This window comes from Suricata suricatta, chromosome 9 (genome assembly GCF_006229205.1).
Source record: "Suricata suricatta isolate VVHF042 chromosome 9, meerkat_22Aug2017_6uvM2_HiC, whole genome shotgun sequence".
NCBI classification, from domain to species: Eukaryota; Metazoa; Chordata; class Mammalia; order Carnivora; family Herpestidae; genus Suricata; species Suricata suricatta.
This window is the reverse complement of record NC_043708.1, coordinates 34,291,004-34,309,177: the sequence shown is the minus strand read 5'-3', so window position 1 is coordinate 34,309,177 and position 18,174 is coordinate 34,291,004. Positions and strand designations below refer to the sequence as shown.

General features: G+C 43.7%; 1 long non-coding RNA gene across 1 annotated transcript; it reads right to left on the bottom strand.

Annotated features, from left to right (window-relative positions):
* Window positions 1-2,649: 2,649 nt before the first annotated feature.
* Window positions 2,650-16,073, bottom strand: LOC115301638. Its single transcript, XR_003913205.1, has 3 exons — window positions 15,922-16,073; window positions 14,541-14,626; window positions 2,650-2,689 (listed from the first exon to the last, which is right to left on the bottom strand). It is a non-coding gene; the product is annotated as an uncharacterized LOC115301638 (long non-coding RNA).
* Window positions 16,074-18,174: the final 2,101 nt, after the last annotated feature.

Below are 18,174 nucleotides of genomic sequence, written 5' to 3'. Positions count from 1 at the left end.
GGCTAAGTACTTGACCCGGGTAGTGAGAGTCAGAATTGAATTAAATTATAGGACACCCAGTTGATGTCCGCAGAGAACTGGAGAATTACTTGTTGTGGGAAACCACACAATGTAGGGTCAGAAATATGGTGAAGGACTCAGGCACTGGAATTCAGCAGGCGTGGGTTGGAATCCTGTGTTTACCGTGTACCAGCTCTGTGTTTTGGGGTATGTTTTGCTTAACTCAGAGCTTCACTTTTGTCATCTGGAAAATAGCTGTATAAATGCCTGCTCTATTTGTCCGATGCATGAATTAATTCATTTATGCAAAGCACTTAACCCATAGTCATACCACATAGTGAACAGACCTTGGAGGGGGAGGAATGGTTAGTCTGACAAAAGAAGAATGTCATGAGGTGGCCATGTCCTGACTTAGGAGGAACCGACTTGACCAGGATAATCCATCACTTTTCCACTCTTCTCTCCTCTCAGAAATGGAACTCATGTTTCCTAACAACATGAAGCAGTGTGGGAGCACTGGCAAGGGACGCTTGAATTCCAGTTTTGATTCTTCCAGGAATGGCTGCTCAACCTTGGATGAATCACTCTCTAACTACATCAGTGCCTTTCAAAGTTTTGATTACATCTCAAAACAACATTTATTTTACACCATGGTCTAATATTTATGCATCTGTATACAAAACCTAAAAAAGTTAGTAATATTTATCCTTACTACTGGAGCATTATATTAGTTTTCTATTGTTGTGCAACAAATCACCACACACATAGTATGTTTATTACATCTGTTTTCATGGGTCAGAGTGCAGGTGCACAGAGCCGGATGCCCACCATCAAGGTGTGGGCTGGTACTGCCATCCATCTGAAGCTTAGGTTCTCTTTCACGCTCATGTGGCTGCTGGCAGAAGTCAAGTCCTTGCAGCTGTAGAATTCATGGCAGCTTGCTTCTGCAAGTCCTGTGGAAGAACCTTTCTTTTAAAGGGTTAATCTGATTAGGTTAGGCTTATCCAGGATACTGTGTCTTTTGATTATCTCTAAGTCAGCTGTTATGGCCCCTAATTATTTTGCAAAATCCCTTCCTTTGCTGTGTGACCATTGTAATCTTGGGAGTGATATCCCATTGTATTCACAGGTCCTGTCCACACTCAAGGGGAAGGGATTACGTGAAGTCACTGGGGACCCTTTGAGAATTCTGCCTACCACACGTGTATTTTCAACTCTTTTCTTTCCTTTAAAAAATTAGATTTTGCCACCAGTTAGTGGCTTGGGGCCACTAGCTTGAAAATCCTGCACTGTATGATTTTCAAGGGCCAAAAATCCATGCTGTCAAGCATAGTCCAGAGCCATGGGCACTGGGGGGCTCTGGCCACAGGGGCAGGAGGCAATTGTATTAGTTCCTTGTGCAGAGAGCTTGACAGTATCAGCACTAACTTGACTGAGTTTCTTTGGCTCTGGTCCTCACAGAGAACTTCTGTCCTACCATGTTGGGAGTTGTGAGCCTCTCAGCATGCTGGGAAGTTTATCTGGACAGCTACCTAGTGGAGCTTGGAAGCCACGCCCCCTTCTGGCCACTCCCAGAAGCAGCCAGCTATCATGGATTCTGCCTGGCTCCTTGGCTCAAAGGAATGCCGAGGAGGCAGGGTGATGTCGGGAAACAGGCCCAGGCCCAACACAGTCACCAGCCAAGTGACCTGCTCAGGACCGGTCACCTTTCTGGTCTCAGTTTCCATCTCTGATACCGGGATGTGTAAGGATCCTATGACTCTACAAGGAAGCAGAATTGCCATTTCTATCGGAGGCTGAGGCAGGAGGTGACTTCATGCTGCTGGCCCATGACCAAGTATGCTCCAGAAAAGTCTAGCTATGAGAAGCCAGACTGTGAACTCCCTTGGAGCAAGACATCTCTATCTCTGGGTTTCTGCCCAGGCATTAACCTGGCACTTAAATCTTTGTTTAGCTGAACAACAGGATTCTGGAATGAGGGGGGTTTTTTTGTTTTGTTTTGTTTTGTTTGTTTGTTTTTGTATGGAGGGAGGTGTAGTTTGTTTTGTTTTAGCTCTGGCCTCCCACATCGCACTGTGAGAGGCATTATGTTGGCTCATGGAAAGTACTGATGGCGAGCACTTCAGCCAGTGGGGTTGTGAACTCTGCCTGCTTAAGGATTTAAAATAATTTAGAATTTTTTCTATTCAGAGGGAGTTGGGACCATGGGATGGTGCCAAAGCTAAATGACAAGAGACAAGTGTGCCGGTTCCTTGGATCTATGGGGCATTATAGCGCCTCATCTCCTGTTAGAACCACCTCCATCTTCTGTCTGGGTGGGGAGGTGAGATAGGAAGCCAAGAGTGGGGAGAGAGCACTTCCAGGCTAAACTGGCAAGTGAGGAAGGAGAGGTAGGATGTGAGGAGGCAAAGGAGGGATTGAGAGAAGAGGATGGGGGGCGAGAAGCAAAGGAAAAAGATTGATTATAGCAATAGATTTTTTGACTCCTGGGAATTTTCAAAGGCAAACAACCCCCTAAAACAAAACCCACAAACCTCCAATATCTTCCCCTTCTTTTTTGTAACAAGAGCTGGTGAGTTAGGGCACAGGGTGTTGAATAAGGCCAAAAACCCATTTTGGGATCAATAAAAAGTTTAAGAGACTAACCATCCTTGTAGAGGACCCTTCTGGGCTTCAGAATTAGGCAGCCCTAAAAAACAAAACAAAAGAAAAGAAAAACAAAAACTAAAACAACAATTAGGCAGCCCTAAGACAAACACACCCACCAGTATCAGCGCTCACCAGGACTAAATATGTCCTCAGTTGGTTAGCTCCTGTGTAACCCACAAGTTGTCAGTTGGCAGAGGACTTGGTAGGAAAGAGGGGTATTACCTACAAGCCCCCTCAAATGCCCCACCTGGTAGAAAATCCTACCCGTCTCTCAGCGCTGCCAGGAAGAAGAGGCTTCCCCAGTAAGACCGCAAGTCACACAAAAGAAAGAAAGTTTGGGAGGGCTGTAGGATAAGGAGGCTCCTTTTTCTTGGGGGACGTCCTGCCCCCTCTGCCCCTGCCCACTGTGAGGTGGGTGGACGGACTGTGTCCTGGCCTCTGTGGGAGCTGCTGAGGTAGCTGCGCACCGCACAGACTGGAGGAAGAAGGCCTTCCCCCCGAAATGACTCACTAGGGGCTATTTCACTGCCCCAAGTCCAGGCCAGGAGGAGAAGTGCATGCGTGTACACACACACACACACACACACACACACACAGTGGTTCAGACCTGAGCTCAGGTAGTCCAGCCTTGCAAGCCCAGAGCACAGGGCACAGAAGCCTGAGGAGAGGGGCGCAGTCCAGTCTCTCAGTGACTGGGCATGGTGATGAAGGGCCCTGACAACTCCCTGGACCCTGGCGCTGGTTGTTCTCCCTGGGGGCCTCCCCAGAGGAACTTCACTCTTCAGTCCTTTTCTGCGTCTCTGGTCTTTGCCTCTTGTGTATGTGTTGGGATAAGCTCATTACTTTTCATATTAGCATAAGGGAAGCTAATTAGAATGGCAAACCCACTGCAAAATAAATGGTATAATGCATTTACAAAGGAATGAATTATCTTTTGTTTGGAATTGTTGTGCCTGCTCTCCTTCCATTAGCAAAGCTTATGGTGAGCCAAGTGTGAACTAAATTTGTTGTTCCATAATGCGATCGTATGTGGGAAGGGCCGGAAGAGTGCAAGAGACAACAGGCACAAATAAGGCTCAAGGAGGAAGGGGTCATTTTAGGCAGATGTGTCCAGAAAAGTTTCCAAAGTTGAGCACTGAGCTATGCTTTGAGCCTAGGGTGATATTCTCTGACATACTTTGTCAGGGATCCTACTGCATTGTATAATTTTACTATAATTTATTCAATCAATTCTCTATTGTTGAACATTTAAGTTATTTCTAGCTTTTTATAAATAACACTATAATGAACATCCTTTAAAATTTTTTTTAAATGTTTGTTTATTTTTGAGAGAGAGAGACAGAGCACGAGCTGGGGAGGGGCAGAGAGAGAGGGGGAGACACAGAATCCGAAGCAGGCTCCAGCCTCTGAGCTGTCAGCACAGAGCCCAATGCAAGGTTCGAACACACAAACTATGATCATGACCTGAGCCGAAGTCAGACACTTAACTGACTGAGCCTTATACACATAATTTTAAAAATTTCACTCATCTTTTTAAAGGATGGGATGTTTTTCATGAAAGGGAATTGATAAGTCAAGGGTATGCACAAATGTTTTAAATCATCATCTTCTTTTCTTTTTTTTTTTAAATTTATTTTAATGTTTTATTTATTTTTGAGACAGACAGAGAGAGCATGAGCAGGGCAGTGTCAGAGAGAGAGGGAGACACAGAATCCAAAGCAGACTCCAGGCTCTGAGGTAGCGGTCAGCACAAAGCCCAACGCGGGGCTCGAACCCACGAACCATGAGATCATGACCTGAACCAAAGCCGGCCACTTAACCGACTGAGCCACCCAGGCGCCCCCATCATCTTCTTTTCTGATTACTAAATACACACTTACTATAAAATATTCAAACACAACAAAAGGGTATGGTTTTGAAAAATGAAGGTCTCCTGTAATCCCATGTCTCAGAAATAGTTTCTGATAACAGTTGGTATATATTTTTCTAGCTCTTTTCAATGAGACACCGACATGTAACAGACATACCTCCAAAGACCGACTTTCCATCACACTTCGAATGGACTCCAGAGCCCAGGCCTGAGTCCAGGTGGGCTGTGTGACCTCATGTCCGACCACTCTCCTTCCCTTACTTGTCCCAGCTGTACAAATCTCCTGGCTGTTTCTAGAGCAACCTAAATATGCTACTATGACAGGCCTTGTGGTGGTCGAGCTTCTGACTGGAATGTCCTTTCCTTAAATATTCACAAGATTCCTGCCCTTACTCTATTCAGGTTTCTGCTCAACTGTCACTATTGCAGAAAGGCCTTCCCTGAGCACCTATCTAAAATAGCACATCTCATAACACTATTTCTTTTCTCTTTTTTCATCTTCCTCCTTCTCCTCCTCCTTCTCCTTCTTTTTCTTCTTCTTCTTAAGTAGGATCCATGCCCAACATGGGACTTGAACTCATGATCCTGAGATCAAGAGTCACATATCCCACCAAATGAGCCAGCCAGGTGCCCCAATGCTATTTCTTCATAGCACTTATCATCACCTGACGTTTCATATATGTATAATTGGCTTATAATCTGTCTTGAAAGCTCTGTAAATGCAAAGACATTGTCTTGGTCTTTTTACACCCCCAGCACCTGGAATAGACACCTGCACATAGTAGATGCTCGATCTGTGCATGTTGAATAATTGAATAAGATGAAACGAAACTATATTTATCATTCTGAAACCTGCTTTTTTACTTAGCAGTATATCAAGGACATCTTTTAATGTTAGTATATAAATCTTTTTAGTCTTTCTAAGGCTCTACAGTAGGATTGGAATTTATTTGCCCAATTCTCTCTTGATGGGCATTTGTGATGCTTCCAATTTTTCAATATTATGGACAGTGTTACATTACACATCCTGAATATATATCCTTGCATGCCTTTAATGTTTTATATCCTTTATCTGAGGTGATGAAAAAACACTACAGGCATGAATATCTAGCATAATGTTGGAAATGCAGACTTGGTGCTTAGAGATATCCAGCCTGTGGGTAGATTTGAGACTTCACACAGACGTGATCATGAAGCAATAGGAATCAGTGATAAAGAAGGAAATTGAGCAAAGCTCAGAGACATGAATCTTAAACAATGTCTGTATTTAGAAGGCAGAAGGAGAAAGGCAAGAAATTATTCATTCATTTGACAAATATGTGAGGACTGGTACTTTCTATAAGTGGGAAATACAACATGACATGAGTGACACAGACCTTGTCACTACCTTCCTGTTACTTAGAGTCCAGTGGGGGTGGGAGAAGGGCACAGAGAACAACAAAAGAAATTAAAAAATCATACTATGATGGATAGGACAGGATGGCATTGAAATACAGACTAGAGATTCTAAGGAAAGTGTTCTGGAAGTAACATTTAAGCTGAAACTGGGGTAGGTAGCAGTTAGCGAGGTGCAGGGGTGGGTTCCTGAGTGGGAAAGTGTTTCAGGCTAGTGGTAGTGCACTTCTGAAGTCTAGGAGGTATGACGGAGCCTGGCACACCCAAGCACTGGGAGAGAAAATCTGTGTGGCAGGAGAGTTGAGACTGAGGAGGGTAGGAGGAAAAGATGGGATAGAGAGGCAGGAGAGGCAGAAGATCTCTGGGTTGTGTTGAAGGGGTCAGCTTCTATTTTAAAGGCAACGAGGAATTTTAAGCAGGGAGGTCTGTGATCAGAGTTATATTAGAAAATGACTCTGGCCACAGTACAGACAATGGGTTGAAGATGGGGTGGGGTGAGGAAATGATCAAGACTAGAGGGACCTGCTGGGAATCAAAGGGGTGGGGATGTTGGCCTAAACTAGAGCAATGGTGTTGAGCACTGAGAGCAGTAAATGGATTCCAGAGGCACCTCAGAAGATTAGAAAGTATAATATTGATAGCACTTGGTTATAAATTATATTAGGAGGGGAAGGAAAGTGAAGAATCAACAATGGTGAACAAAGACAATGAGCACTTTGTGGCTTGTGTAACTGAGACAGGAGGAGGAACTGGTCTGGAGGTAGGCTGAGGATGAAATTTTAGCTTTGGAGATACTGAATGTGAGGTGTATGTAGAATAGCCAAGCAGACCAACTAGACAAAAGAGAGATATCTGGGCTACAGGCCAATTTATATGTCATCAGTATCCAGATGGAACTGACACCATTGTCAAGTCCATGAGAGCAGGCACTTGTATATCTTCAGGGCTTAGATCAGTGCCTGACTTACAGTGGGCACTCAATAAATACTTGTGGGGGTGCCTGGGTGGCTCAGTTGGTTGAGTGTCTGACTCTTGGTTTTGGCTCAGTCATGATCCCAGGGTCATGAAATGACCTGAGTGTGGAGCCTGCTTAAATTTTTCTTTCTCTCACTCTCTGCCTTTCTTTCTTGTGTGCATGCTCTCTGTATCTTAAATAAATAAAATGAAAAATAATTTAAAAATAAATAGTTGTGGAGTGAAGGATAGGTGAGATCACTGAGGGAAAGTGAGAAAAGAAGGAAGCTAGGACAGAACCCAAAGGAGAGACTTGTCCATGGTGCAGAGAGGAAGCCATCATGGGAAGGGGATGCATGAGGAAGAAGTGATGAACAATGTCAATGCTGCCAAGAATAAGTGAAGGGGCCACAAAGGTCCAAGAGATTTTCACAACAAAGAGATCATTGGTAACATGGGTGAAGTTTTTTACTGACACATTGGAAACAAAGGTCTCATTTTAGAGGACTGAGGAGTGACCAGAAAGGATGTAAGAGAAGACAGTGGGTGCACACAACTCTTTTAGAAAGTTTCACTGTAAACTACATATAAGAGGAAGTGAAAATAAGGCTATTTTCAAAAAAAGAAATGGAGACAGTGTTTTGGTGATGTTGAGAAAGAACAGCAGAGAAGAGGTTTAAGATTCAAGAACAAGTGAAGCAAATTGTTAGAGAGCAGTCCCTGAGAAGGTGGGAAAAGATGGGATTTCCTTCAAGTTGGAGCAACTGCTATGAGTCAAGGAAGAGACAAATGTTCCGTTTTGACCAGGAAAATGATGGTTTTTCAGATTTGCAGGTGGGAAGTTGGGGTACTTGTCTGATGGCTTCTAGTCTCTCTTGAAGCCACCAAACAATGGTAGGAATGGCTATAAAGTAAGGAGAAGCAGTCACAGAAAGAGGGAGGACCACCAAGGAGATAGAGAAAGTCACCAGAGCACAGCACCACAGAAAGGAGAACCTGAAGACGGATGAAGCACTGGGTCTGGTAGATTGGAATTCGTAATTGAGAAGTTCTGGAAACTGCTAGAAGGTGGACCCTCTACTACAAGGATTAAAGAAATGAGCAGACATGAGAGAAGGGAAGGCAGCAGTTATATGTGACCAGAGAGAATCCTGGAAGGGGAAAACAGGGGTGGAATGGGTACTAAAGCTTGTTTGAATTTAATTCAAGATTTAAATTTTTTTTTGAAGTTTGTTTATTTTTGAAGGAGAGAGAGCATGAGCATGAGTGGGGAGGGGCAGAGAAAGGTGGGGAGAGAGAAGAGAAAGAGAGAATACCAAGCGGGCTCAGCATGGAGCCCAGTGGGTGCTTGAACTCCCAAGCCATGAGATCATGACCTGACCTGAAATCAAGAGTCGGATGCTTAACCAACTGAGTCACCCAGGCACCCCTGAACTTAACTCAAGATTAAAAAGAACACACACACTCACACTCACACATACACACACAGCCACACACACATATACAGAGAGGAAAGTTTGAAGACAGAGGAGGAGCCACTGGTGAAGGAGGGTTTGAAATTTTGAAATGTTGGAGAAAGGACAGAGAAGCCAGAATGAGATGAAATAAAAATTTGGCAGAGGAGTTAGCCCTCAAAATGTGGAGAAATTTTTCTCTTTTGTGACAGGAAAGAAGCTGGAGAGGAGTGGTACACAAGCAGAGAAGCATACTGAAGTGGAAGCATGTTGTTGTGATTTATAATAAGAAATATGTATTGGGAGTTCATCCTGCTTCCTGGCATGGAGCTCCTAAAACCCTTGTAACTTCCTAAGTGATTAGAAAACTAGGAGCATCGTCTATTCTGATGAGGCAATTCTGGGTGGTCTCCTGAGCGGGGGTCACCGGAAAGACCAAGCCCTGATTAGACGCTTGGATTTTCAGCCCTATCCCTTGTCCTCTGGAGAGGGGAGACAGGCTATGCCTATGTGAGGAAGCCTCCATAAAATTCCAATACTATGGAGTTTGAAGAGCTTCTGGGCTGGCCAACACCTCCATGCCAGGAGGGTGACACATCCCAACTCCACAGAGACAGAAGCTCCTGCCCTCAGGACCCTCTCAGATCTTGTGCTAAGCATCTCTTCATTGGACGTTCATCTGTCTCCTTTAATAACCTGGTAAATGTAAGTAAGTGTTTCCCTGAGTTCTATGAGCCACTTTAGCAAATGAATCAAACCTGAAGGAGGTCTTTGGAAGCTCTGATTCATAGTGGTCGCTCAGAAGCACAGGTTTTAACTGGCATCTAAAGGAGTGGGGCAGTCTTGTGGGACTGAGCCCTAACCGGCCGTTATCTCCAGGTAGGTAGTGTCAGAATTGAGTTAAACTGTAGGATATTCAGCTGGTATCCAAGACTTGCTTGTTATTGTGGCAGCAAAAAAATCCCACACATTTGGTGACCAGAAGTGTCAGATGTGAAGTGTTCTTGTAAAATAGACTCACAGGGAAGAAAGACATAGTAGGGAAGAATTGGGTTTTTCCTTTTATACCTACCTAGCTTAGTAAAATCCCAAAGTCCTAGTAGGTGAGTGAGTGAGTGAGTGTATGTGTGTGTGTGTGTGTGCGTGTGTAAACCAGTTCTAAAGTGTATATGAAAGCAAAGCATCTAGAATAACCAAAACAATACTGGAAAAGAAGGACAAAATGAGGGAACTCAAGCTGTGTTCAAAACTTACTCTAAAGCTACAGTAATTGAGGGGCTAGGGTATTGAGGTAAGGATAGTTATATACAAAAAACTGAAAGAAGGTCTAGAAAAAGACCTATATTTTTATGGCTAAGTAACTTTTGACAGCATGGCCAATTCACTTCTATGGGACAATAATGGGCTTTTCAACAGATGATGCTGGAACAGCTGGATTTCCATACTAAAAACATGAACTTTTGGCACCTGAGTGGCTGTCGGTTAAGAGCACAACTTCAGCTTAGGTCATGACCTGACAGCTCGTGGGTTCGAGCCTCATGTCAGGCTCTGTGCTGACAGCTCAGAATCTGCTTCAGATTCTGTGTCTCCTTCTCCCTCTCTGCCCCTCCCCCACTTGCACTCTGTCTCAGTTTCAAAAATAAACAAACATTAAAAAAACCATGAACTCTGAGCAGCACTTCACACAATACACAAATATTAATTTAAGAAGAATCACAGACCTAAATGTAAAAGATAAACCATAAAGCTTCTAGAAAGATAACTAGGAGAATATCTTCACAATCTCTGAGTAGTAAAAGGTGTTTTTGGACAGCTTATAGAAAACAATAGCTACAAAAGAAAAATATCAACCTATTAATTCACAACAAAATTAAAAATTTCTGTACCCTTGAGAAAAATGAATAGGCAGACCACAGACTGGAAAAAAGTATTTGCAAAACAGAGAATGTTATCAATAAAATATAAAGCATTTCTGCAACTTAACAAAAAGAACAGTAACCCAATTAAAGAGAATGGGCAGACACTTCATACAAGAAGATATACAAATGGCTAGTAAGCACGTCCAAAAGGGCTTGCTGTCTCTAGTTAGCAGGGAAATACAAATTAAAACAAATATACACCCACTAGAATGCTAAAAATAAAATACAATATCAAATGTTGATGAGGATGTGGAGCAACTGGAACACTCATACACTATTTTAAAAAACAGTTGGCAGTTAGTTTCTCATAGAGAAGCTCATGCACATACTCTGAACCAACAATTATATTTCTAGGCATTGTCTACAAAGATACTTATAGAAAAATGTTCTGGGCTCTGCTGCCTAACTAGCTAAGTGACCTTAAGCCTGCTACTTACCACTCTGTTACCTCTTTCCTCTAATGTAAAATGGGGTTAATATCAATGTTGTGAATAAACTGAAGGGGAGATTATAATGCCATGTACACAGCCTCCTTCTGAGAAAAGTAGCACCACTAGACTTTTCCCAATGTGGCTGCCATGGCTTGTGAAGCATGCTTTGCCGGTGGCCCAACTTGACTCCCTTGGGACCAGAAGACAAGATGAGGTCCGGGGCATAAGCTGGACACAACCACACAATGGAGGTCTTGGCTAGGCCAGAGCTGAAGTTGGATTTGTCTGGCAAAAGGAATATGGGTCCCCCAGCTCCCTACTTCCTCTAAGGACCTGTTTCTACCAAAGCGTTCCAAGGGAAAGAAAGCTTGAGCAGCATTTGCATTTTGGATTCAGAATTAGATAAGTAAGTCTGAGCGCTTTCTACTCTATAGGAAATGCTAGGGTCCCTGAGAAAGCATTTGACATAAATGAAGAAAGATCCAAACCCAACCATGGGAAGGGGAGGTGTCTGTGTGACCTTATAGTGAGCAAGCCTGCATTTGAGAGATGGAAAGTATCAGTGTTGTGATGGACTCTTCAGCTTCCTGTCAAGCCAGTGACTCAATTCTCCTTGCCAGAAATAGGTTGAAGAGTAGACATGTACCCAGGCTGGCCAGTGAGATATGAACGAAATTCTACAGGGCACTTTTGGAAAGTTTTTGTGCTTCTAAGAAGCAGATACAGGAAGAGTGTCCTTTTCTTCCTCTAGATATTATTGTATCTGGTGAAGACATCTTATTACCACAAAGGGGACCAGCTGGAGGACAAAGCCAACATCTTGAGGACAGGAAAGCAGAGAGTTGAAGACAACCTGGGTCTCTAATACCCTGAGCTCTCAGTGTGCTCCACTGGGGCCCACCACTTCTGGAATTCCCTTTAGTGAAATGATATATTTCCTTATATGTTTGAATCTGGGTTTTCTGTTACTTGTGGCTAACACATCCTGAACAATAGTCCAAGAACTGGACTGGAATTCTTACATTAGCTGAGGAGAGCTTAGAGCTAATAAGATTTGCATATTAAGAAGATGTAACTGGTATCTTCACAGACTAGTGGCACCAGTACAGTGGGGTCATTCATGCTTCTATCCATGTCAGGTGTGACTCTTACTATACGACCCAGCTGAGCCAGGAATATTGCATTCTTTTGCTTTTTTCCCTCTAATCAAAGTAAATCTGATTCTGAACTCCCAATCCTGTTCAGTGGGTAGAAAATTAATCGGTCATTCTGAGAGCTCAACCCCTTGAAAAGTTGTGCCTAATTGGGCAAAAGTATAGAGGCATCTCACTCACTGATCAGCCAATAGTCCACACTTTGGTGCCTCATGTTTCATCCAGTTTGGTGACTTTAGTGTTTCTGAGTCATACTTTAGGGCCCAGGGATCTTTGTTCAGGCTGGAAATCCAATGCCTAAGGCCTTGCATCCCCTGAGGTCTGGCCCTTACCCAAGGCTCTGATGGGCTCTGTTCTCGTAATCAGAGTTGTTTTCTAACTCTCTGGTCTCTGAGCACACTGCTTTCTCTTTCCTTGTCCTTCAAAGCCCTCCTGCTTCCACTCCCCTTCTCCCTCAGGGTGTCTGCATCATCTCATAAACGAGCCAGGGCTTTTTACCAAAGACAGGAAGATCTATTAGCTTCAAGCAGCTTCCGCTTTCAGTCCTGCAAGAATTCCTAAGGCAAGGAAAAACAAAAAGCCTGACTAGCAGTGCCTGCTTGTAAAGAGAAGGCAATGGAAAAATACAGCAAATTTATTAATATGACAATTACACTGTCACAGGTACCTCAGAGGTGACAGGAGAGAACTCAGCCCAATAGAGGGCTGGCTCCATGCTGAGTGGCAGCCAGCCAATCAATGAGAGCAGGACAAAGAGAAAGAGGTGGATCCTGAGCACCACTGGGGAAACTTTCTTGGTAACTTGCAAAACCTGCCTCACAGTCTGGAATTGAAAGCTTGGTAACCAGGTGCTTCTTCCCACTGCCACTTTTCTACCTTGTCCCTGGGTGTTCTTGAAAATACATTTTTGTTCCCATAGCATTCTCTCTGTCTTTGCCTATGGTCACACATGGAGCTACAATAAATGCCAACCTATGAGGGAGTGGAAAGGACCAAATGGTATAATGTGCATGAAAGGTCTTTAAACTGTTCAACAGATAGGGAGGCCCTGGCATCTCGCCCAGAGCTGGAGCCACTCCTGGTCTTCCCCAGCCTCCTTGGTGAAGGTCACCTTTCTTATGGCCCTTGTGGTCCCCATCAGTGGGTGTCTGCCACAGCCCTCCATGTGGCCACAAGACTCCTGGGCTTCTGGACTTGCCCCCAGGTAAACAAGGGCAGCAGAAGTACATGCTGGTCTTAGACAGTATATTCCCACCTAGCTGAAAGGACCTTTGAGACCATTAGGGACAACTCCCTATTTTATAGATAAGAGCCCTGATGTTAGAAGACCGGGGGACTTGCTAAGATCAGGTGAAGACATAAAGGACAACATCAGGGTGTGGGCTCTTTGTTCCCAGCCTTCCCTTGTCATCCTAATCTCCCAATCCATTTTTTACCCCCTCATCCTGACTTCCCCCTCTGGTGCCTTGAATGATTGACCTACACTATCTGTGACTGCCTTTGAGGGCAGCACACCTCCTGTAGAAGGCTCTCTCCAAGCTTTGTGGCTGCAAGATCATTAATCCAAGGAGAAGAAAGGCATGTGGAGCCCACAGGACTCTGATGTTGGGCTGGGTCCGTGCTTCTTCTCACTGTCATCCTCAGAGCATTTTTAGAAGGAAATGGGACTGTGGATTACTCAGGAGACCACCCTGGACATTTCTCAGTTTACTGGTATCTTCTGGGCATGCTCATTGGTGACTTTCAGAAGCATTTCAGCCTGAAGATGACCTTCAATCAAACCATGGAGTCAACAGGTCTGAGGTTTTCTGACTCCTATTGTCTTGATTGGTCTAACAAACACCTCAGGGAATATTGATGCAGGTGACCTATAGAGTACACCATCTAAGAAACCCTGGTATATGGGTTGGTGAATTTGGGCAAACCCCTTACCCACAATAAAATATAGATGAGACTATCCACTTCATAGCATGGTTGTGAGGATTACATAAGATGATGGAATGTAAAGTCTTTAGCACAATGCCATGCACATGGGAAGCACTTGACACATGTTCACTGCTATTGCTACTATGATTATTTTAATTGGATCACTACTCAGCTAGGCTCCTTGGTGCTGCTGCCTGCATCAAATCTCTGCCTGGTCTGAGAGATCTGTTAGTCCTCTCATTCAACCCTCTACTTCCCAAGCCTATCAGATAAATTTCTCATCACTTACTCCCCAGGATAGACTAAAATGCCAAGACTGTCTCTGCTCCCCCTCCACCCCTCAGCCACAGCCACAGCCACACACACACACACACACACACACACACACACACACACACAACCTGTGCTTCTGTTCTGCACATTGCCTCATGTAAAATCTGGTTGTCAAGGTGTTGAGGATGTTAATAGAAGTTGTCTTTGGGTGGGCGAGATTGTTAGGTGGGTTTTTAGAACTTCCTTTCTTTACTTGTCTGTATTTTCTGATTTGTTTGTCATGGACATGTACTGCATTTGTACCAAGAGAGTATGATTTTTAATTTTTATAAAATCTGCTCACTATCTCTAGGAAACTTTCCCTGAAGGGTGCTACTGCATTCGGAGCCTCTTTGAACTCCCTGTTCCCCTCGGCACTTCTTTGTGCTCTGAACTACATTTGCATTCTCATCTGAGTTGTTCTGTAGATGCTCTTAAAGGGGTTTTGCATCTGTGAACATGCAGTAGGCAGGCACCTTGAGGGTAGAGGCTGGATCATCTCTTCCATAGAAACAGCTGACTTCGGCTCTCCATTCTTCTCTCTGAACCATTGAGCCTGTGACTGAAAGAGGTTAAGGGTGCTTGGTTAGAGAGGGCTTGATCTAGCCAGCTAAACTTCCCATTGTTCCCATTTTACAGCCCCTGATGTGAAGGCTAACAGCAGATTGCAGTTTCTGGGGAGCCATGATGCATACACAGGGCAGCATTCATCAAGAATTGGCTGTGTCATGGAGCTTGGGGCAATGTCTTAGCTTGGGCATGAATTTAACCTAGGTCTTGCAAAATCTCCACACAAAGTCTCCATTTGTGTGACACATTCAGAGAGAGAGAAAACAGCCAAGGGCAGGAGAGAGAGTGATGGGCACACAGTATATGAAAGTACTGGCAGCATCATATTAAGGGCAACAGTCTGGGAAATCTTCAGAAAGCATGCAAGTCTTGGATAGACCTGAAGGGATCAGTGAAGACATGGAAGGGAAGGGTGGGAAGAAAGGCAGGGGTGGGGGACAGTACAGAGGAGGGATGTCATCAGGTTAGGAGCTGGCTGATGGGTTAAGTGGTTAGAAGCTCAAGCTCTGGAGTCAAAAGATGTGGAGTTGAGTCACTAACAAACTACACGATCTTGCAAAAGTTTCTTGCCTTCAACAGGTCTGGGTTTTCTTATCTGTATAATACAGCTAAAGGCAGTTCCTTCCTATTAGAATTTTTATGAGGAATTAATGAAATAATGCTTATAAAATGCATTTTAAACACACAGTAAATGCTAGCTAAGGTTACAGCTATTATTTATTATGTATACTTGGCATTTGTTTTCCAGAAAAATCGCACTGCACATCCATCCAGGCCATTCTTTCCCATGCATTTGTTCACCTGCATTCATTCATTTAGTGCATATATTATTATATGTAATAATTATATATAAGTGCACACATTATATATTATATATAATCATAATATAATAATAGGTAACATTTAAAGAGCATATTCTATGTCAAGCCTTGTTCTGAGTGCTTTAAATGAAACTCATTTGATCTTCCCAATAATGCTTTAAAGTAGGTACTATTATCATCCACATTTTATCTAGGATGACATTGAAATACAGAGAAGTTAAGCAGTTTGCCCAAGGTCACATAATTCCTAAGTGACAAAACTAGAATTTTGGTTCCAAGGAATCTGGCTCAGAATCCAGGCTCTTAATTCCTTGGCTATTGAATATCCAACAGCCCCTAGGAAGACTCTGGGAAGAACTGAAGGACCAAAGTATGAATTCAGAATCATCTGCAGAGAAACAGTAACCAGGAGGAGATACAAGATACTTACAATAAGATCATACCCACCCATGGGGAATCATGCTACCTGGAAGTCTAGGTAGAATGCAGGCAGGCCTCTGGACTTGCTTGGATTGTCAGCTGTGGCGAGTTTGTGTATCAGATGACATCCCTCTTGTAGGCTCTCCAAGACCCCATTAACTTAGTGCACTGCTGATACCTCTTGGCCATGTTGGTGCCACCTGTCCCAGGGAAGGCTGGATGACATAATGTGATCGGATGAGTATAAAAACCCACCCCGTGACTGGTTGAAAAAAATAACTCAAAGTACAAAGTCTCCACAATATGGGGTTGGTTCATTGCCCCATTGGGTCATTGAATCATTCACTGGTTGCCTATTTTTTGGTTCTGTGTGCTCTGCTGGATATTACACTGAAAACATGTTTCCCTGCCCCCATCCTGAGCACACTTCCAAAATCCCTAGGATTATTCCACTTAGCCCTTCCCAGCTTTAAACGGCTTATGCTTTGGTATAAAGATTTAGAATGTTGGCACTAAAAAGATTCTAGATAGTGGTATCCTGGGGCTGGCTCATACTAACTTGTAAGAACCGATTGTTAAATTTTCCAGAATTTTGCAAGCCAATTTCTAACACAGCCGTTGTAAAAAATTACATCATATAAACTTACAGTTGAATAGATTATATTAAAAAGAAAAAGTAATAAATACTCAAAACTCATTGCTTCATAATTACTTTCCCACATGGTATGCTACTGCACGCCCAACTCTGCATTCAATGACATGACATTGGTGGCTTGAGTGTAGCCTTGGAGGTAGTATTTACACCACAGAAATCAGCAAACACTGCAAATCAGCACTCCCCACTCCCCAGACTATTATTAAACATTTCCCTGCACACTGGCCCTAGAGACAATCACATCTGGCAATTTTCACTATGTTTCTGCCAAGGAGATCCCTTGAGAGTCCTCGGCGGTGGCCTGAAGGAGGAAGCAGAGGAGGTATTGGGCAAAGCGAGAGCAGGTGGGGCTCTCCCCACGGCCCCGGCCTTGAACTAGGCCAGCAATACATTTGTTTGTCTTTAATATAAACTTATATACAAGAGTTTGCCTGAGTGAAGTTCTTTCCACAGTTAAAAATAATGGAAAGTGACTAATTCCATCCAGGAAACAGAAATTTTTATAGTTCGGATCCAGAGGAGGGAAGTGCCTTACTCTAGGTCTTGCAGAGCTGTCCCCTGAGTTATGGGAGGAAGCCAAGACAGGTTCCCACTGACAGTCATGGGAGCCGTCCTCAGGGCTCCTCCCAGATGGGTGGTCTGTCCCAAACAGTGTCCCAATCAAGGACACTGGGTTATAGATTCCCAACCAAGCCTTGAGGGTGCTTTTCTGGCAGAATAGAAATCCCTCTTGATACCTCTAAAGGACTGGCTGCATTTCTGGATCCATATTCCTGGAGTTGAGGCCAAGTTGAAAATCTTACCCTCACCAACAGGTTTTTACATTTGCTCCCAACTTTCAGTTGGGGAAATCTGCTTGAAGCCTTAACAAAAAAAAACAAACAAAAATACAGCTGTTTCATTTTTTATGCCTCAAAGGCAGAAATGAATGTCAGGTTCAGCTGGAGAGCAAATGGATGTGGGTGGCAGTAGGCATGTGGTTAACACGGGAGAGTGGAAGGCAGGTGACACGGTGAGAGAAGAGAAAAAGAAACTTCTAAAAGAATAATATTTAGGGGTAAGAAAATTAGGTAAAGGTATCAAGGAGTGTCTAATTTCCTGAGACTTCTAAAGTCTTGCCAATTGCTTCCTTCTAGTAAAACCTGATCTCATGTTATCTGTCAGTTGTGCTTTCTTTAAAAAAAAATTTTTTTAGTGTTTATTTTTGAGAGAGAAAGAGAGCACGAGAGCAGGAGGGGCAGAGAGAGAGGGAGACACAGAATCCGAGGCAGGCTCCAGGCTCTGAGCTGTCTGCACAGAGTCCAACGTGGTTCTCATGAACCACAAGATCATGACCTGAGACAAAGCCCAACGCTTACCCGACTGAACCACCCAGGCGCCCCTAGTTGTGCTTTCTTATGCAATCCACATTACACAGTGCCCAGTGAGGACGTGGACGTGTTGCACAAAAACATCCTTGTCATAATGCCACAACGAAGAAATCTGCAGCAAGTGTCGTATGAATTTACTAGGGCTACTATAATGAAATACCACTGACTGGGTGGCTTAAACAACAGAAATTTATTTTCTCACAGTTCTGGAGGTAGAAGGCCAAGGTCAAGACATGGACTGATTTGGTTTTTCCTGAGACCTCTCTCCTTGTCC